This window comes from Nicotiana tabacum, chromosome 5 (assembly GCF_000715075.1).
Source record: "Nicotiana tabacum cultivar K326 chromosome 5, ASM71507v2, whole genome shotgun sequence".
Lineage (NCBI taxonomy): Eukaryota > Viridiplantae > Streptophyta > Magnoliopsida > Solanales > Solanaceae > Nicotiana > Nicotiana tabacum.
In genome coordinates, this window is record NC_134084.1 from 128,274,297 (window position 1) to 128,279,516 (window position 5,220).

The following is a 5,220-nucleotide window of genomic DNA, read 5'->3' on the forward strand; positions in this document are numbered from 1 at the left end:
CTTCAGTTGCCACTATTGGTATGGTTTTAGTGGCGACTCAAAAATGTTGCCACAAATAGTGAAAGCTTTAGCAGCGACTACGGTAGCCGTTACAAAAAGTAAATTTTTAGTGGCGACTTTATTAAAGTCACTTCTAATTTACATTAATTCTTTAATTCCTCCTAAAATAAAAATTTTATTTGTAGCGGCCAATCAAAAGTTGCCACAAAAGGTCTATTGAGGCGATTGAGTCGCCTCTAATTCTTTCATCATAAAATTAGAAAACTATAATTTTAAGTAAATGCTTCCTGTCTTTTTTTATTTCTCTCATTTACCCAAATCGTTCATCTCTTTCTGCCAAAACCCTAGAACTCTGATGGCCATTTAAAACTCTCCATTTTCCCAAATCCCTTCACCACCTTCTTCTGAAATTCTTATTGGTTTCCATGAGAGCCATTAAGAGCCCACCTTCTCTCTATATAGCTCGAATCGTTGATGTTGGAGAAGATTCCGAGTTGAGAGATGGAATAGAAGATGGAAGCAATCTATTTGTTTTTGGAGAGGAACTTACGTATCTTCAGTACGCCTAGAACTTAGGTATTTTCCTCATTTCCTTTGAGGTTTGCAACTTGGAGATTTTCTTTTTGGTATTTTACTTTCTAGTTTATTTCTCAACGTTCTTCCTTATTTATGCCTGTATTAATTCGGATTTTTAGAGTGTGATAGGAAACTTTTGTTGCTGAAACTTGATATTTAATACTATATATTTTGTTTGGATTTTTTTCTCAAATCTGGTAAAAATGTATTATTGAACAGAGAAGTTGGATTTCTTTGAAGATTCTTGGAAACTTCTGCTCTTGAGTTTTAGGGTTAATGTCAATTTTAGTTTTTGATTTGGAGGAGCATATGAAATTTGATATGAAATTGTGGAATGGATAGGATGATGACAGATCTAGTGATGGGTTTGTATGTTATTTCCCAATTAGTATAATTTATGGATGCTCAAAATGTTTTGGATTTATTGCCGGTTTGGTATCGCAAGTCTATGTTCATTGTAGTGATTTTCATTATGGGTAGAATGCTAATTTTACCATCAATCGTATATTGCTGCTCTTATAGAAAGAGTCTTTCTTTTGATTGTATAAATGTCACAAGTTTTTGTTAAGATTCATTGATGTTGTTCAATAAGATTTGTAGTTATTTATTTTCTTCTATAATCTATGATTGGGCCTTCTGTTGTGCCTCTATTTATTATAGGGGTGTTCAAATTTTGGATATAGTTGTTTTATTGCTTGATCATATATACTAAATTGCCATAGGCTTTACAAAGTTAATTACCTTTTTTATTTCATTCTTTCATTATATTTTACTGCCTTTCCTTGGGGAGACGGGAGTATAAGTGGAGCTTCTAAGATTTACTATTGGTATTACTTTTAGGATGCCACACAAAAGGAAATTGATTCATTGGTTACACTAGGATGTCAATGCCTAATGAATCATTTTAGTGAGTACTCAATGAATGAAAAACATGTTGTCAAGAATTTCATATTTGTTCTTCTTTAGATTAAAGTTGGAGTTGTACTAGATATAATATTTATAATAAAAGTATTATGGGGCAGTAACTTTCACTATTAGAATGCCAACACTAATAAATTGCCCTTATGATATAGAAGAGCAGTGAAAATTTGACTTACATTATAAATACTTTTTTCAGAAATCTACAATGGTGTTCTTTGGTTTGGGTGTTTTCATCAAAGCTAATCTTCGTTTTGATTCATAACTCCATTTGAGTTCTGATTATGTCTATAAATATCATGGCTTTGGAAAATCCTATTCCATTTAAGAGATACTATTTGTATAAGGAAAAATCTTATTCCTTTTAGCTAATATGTATTTTGGTTCTTTTCCATTTAAGAGACTATACAAATACGGTTTATTGTTGTTCCTAAAGATTCTATTTGTATTGGAAAATCTGACTTCAGTTTTTTCACCCATGACTTAGAAACTATGCTTTAGTAAAACGCCATGAATCAGTAGCTAATTTGATAGAAAACTAAATTTTGTTATTTTCTCGACTATACCATGCACGAACATGTGTATAACTTGGAAAAATATTATCATAATAATTCTACGGACATTACTCGTCTGAAGGACGCATAAGGCCGAGCTATGTTTTTTAATCCAATCTAGAACATGATTTGGTCTGCTCTTCTTCGCTACTATTAAAATATTTCTCAAGGAATTTATTTAGGATATGACAAATTAAGTGACCTGAAGGGATTTTCATTTATTTGTACTATTTTTGACTTGTTGTTTGGAGTCTATTCCCATGTATACATAAAACTCATCACCAGTAGGTGTTCTATGCTATATTTAGGTGCAGAGCTAAATAAAAAAGAATACTTACTGAATGATGATTAAAATGTGGAGTACATCTTCTTCTTTTTTTTAAGTCAGGTCTTCAAGAAATATGATTAGCTTCCTGTTATGCCTTAATATGTCATAACCTTGAGTAGTTGTATAAATCTGGAAACATGTTCTATGAGTAAAACTGCAATCTTCATGGGTCTGTTTTCATCTAAACTCTATTAAACATGTTCTTAGTTAGGATGGCATGTGTGTGTTAATATGTGAACTTTCATCTTAAAGTTTCTTTGGTAAACTGGTTACTGCTTGCTAGTGAAAATTATAGGTCTTAATAAGACACTTTTTGCATAATATGTATGTTATTTTCAAGTCTTTACAACTAGAGTTGACACATTGAGAATTTATATCCATTGATGTCTGATATGTCGTTTAAAAAATCATATTGCAATTTTGAATAGTCTATTTTATTGACTTAAATGTAGTCGAAATACAACTTCAAATGTTGTGCTTGATTCCGAAAAGCTTGATTTTGTACTACTTTATATATGTGAAGTACCTGATGGTCATCTTTGGTTTGTTTTCTTGCTAAATTTGGACAATGTGAGGAATTAAGATACCTACACTTTAAAAAATAGGTAATTGTACGTAACGTGTTTGTTTTTGCCTCATAATAGAAATGTTTGGTATTTTGTCTCTGCTTCACCTTCTATGTGCCGGAAATATTCCTCACTCTCTAAGTTTTTCTTTTGACGTTTAAATGCATATAAGAGTCCTTTCCAAAGAATATTTATAAATTAGGTATACACTAATAGTGAAAACGACATCTTTGTATTGACGATTCTATATGTTGTTACCTCTTTTGAATCCGTCCCTTTACTAGCTTAATTTGTTGAGTTGTTAGCTTTATTGGAACTCTTCCTTGGGTCAATTGATGGTTCATATAAATAAGGAGCAATAAATATGATAGATAAGATTAGATTGTCATAACATTTCTAAGAGGAATTAACTTATTCCACTTGGTTGGTTCTGCTAGTTAAAGAAAATCCTGCCACTAAGACTTGAAATGCTGGGTTGTTGAATGGGTGAATAAACCTGGCACTCTCTGTTTCACTTTTAGAGTTGCTCTTAAGAGTTAGTATACATTTCCAATGCCTCTGGATCTACTTCTAGCGGTTAATGTATTTGATATTGGTAGCTTTTCCTATATAGCCTTTTTGATATCAAACTTTCTTTTCCTAATAGCTAATAAAATAGTTAAATCAAGTGTGATCACCCTTTTTGCTATTATCTTTAAATTATGAGATTGTCAAAGTAATTATGTGTAATTTTTCCTTAATAACAGGGACAAGGTTTCTTAAACGTGATCACAAGCGGCATTGACCAAGGAGGAGATTGAAGACACTTAATATTCTACTTTTTCTTTTTTATCGTATGTATATGCGTACAATGATAACGAACAATGAAGTATTGTGTAGTATATATTTAACTAACTTTGTATTCATGAAAGTATTTATAATATTTGACTTTGAGATATGTTTTTATTGGTTGTTCAATAATTTTGGATGCTTTATATATTGATAGCAATTTGGTAGAAATGTATTTGAATTTTGACCATTATATTTTTTGGGAAAATAGGTTTTTAGTGGCGACATAACCTTGTTGCAAAAGCAATCAGTATTTACGGCCATCAACGTTGCCACTAAATTTCAAGATATTGTAGCGACGAGAGGTGCCACTGAAACTATAGAAGTTTTAGTGGCGACTGTAGTCGCTACTACTTGTAATCCTTTAGTGTCGACCTACCAAAAATTTGGTTTGGGAAACACTTTTTTGTCGCATATTTATTCACTATTTGTAGCGACTACAGTCGCTACAAATATGTCTTTTTGTAGCGCCCCAAGGAGTTGCCACAAAAAACATTCAGTAACGGTTGTACCTGCAGCAACCCTAAGGTCGCTCCTATATATCGTTAGCGGCGACTTTGTGGGTTTTTTTAGCGACTTTAGTCGCCACTAAAAGTCTAATTTCTTGTAGTGAATGTGGTGATTTCATGCTTTATATATATAACGCAGTTAATACATGCGATATACATATAGAACCGCGCTATACTTTAGGGAAGAAGAAGAAGAAGAAGAAGAAGAAGAAGAAGAAGAAGAAGAAGAAGAAGAAGAAGAAGAAGAAGAAGAAGACAACTAGTATAATAGAGTTCAACTTCTTATAAATTTAACGTAAAGGTTCAACAAATTGAAGAAACAATGCAGTCTTTGAATATTCATGGAGATGGAGCTTTTGACATTTAGAGCTTATTTTGCATATGATAATGAAGAAAGAGATAGGCAAATCGGATATAAAAGCGGGCCCGATGGTAAGATTTATTATCGTTAAAATGGGACTAAAATTATAGCCTCACGCGCAACCTGGGTGTGGAAATTCACTCAATGTGACAAGTCAGCATTTTGTATTTAAGTAACACATGAAGGAATGAGTTGAGTGTCAAAATAGAAAAGGCTAAAGTAAATGTATCAAAATTAAAAGCAAAGCCGAGTTTAAGGGGTCATTTAAGGGTTTTGCCTAAATTTTATCACTAGTAATTGACATATCTAAAGATAATAATGCCCAGTTCATACTCAAATTCTGAGCCCGCCTTGCTTCCAAATAATTAAGTTCTCATGCTCAAAATTCGAGTACGAATCGACAAAGTAATATTAACAACCCTCTTTTTACCCGTAAATTCAGTGTCATATGACTTGTTCTAGACACAGTCAGGGTAAGGCCAATGTAATATTGAAACTTACCTCAAGGCTCAGGTCATAGACTTGCATATTTTTGCGATTGAAATAAAATAATGAAATATGCTCTCTCCCTCCCATTTTA

At 32.4% G+C, this 5,220-nt stretch overlaps 1 long non-coding RNA gene across 1 annotated transcript; it reads left to right on the top strand.

Annotated features, from left to right (window-relative positions):
* The first annotated feature begins 216 nt into the window (after window positions 1-216).
* On the top strand, window positions 217-3,879 carry LOC107820022 (uncharacterized). The gene is made up of 2 exons (XR_001655834.2): window positions 217-576; window positions 3,689-3,879. It is a non-coding gene; the product is annotated as an uncharacterized LOC107820022 (long non-coding RNA).
* The last annotated feature ends 1,341 nt before the right edge of the window (window positions 3,880-5,220 follow it).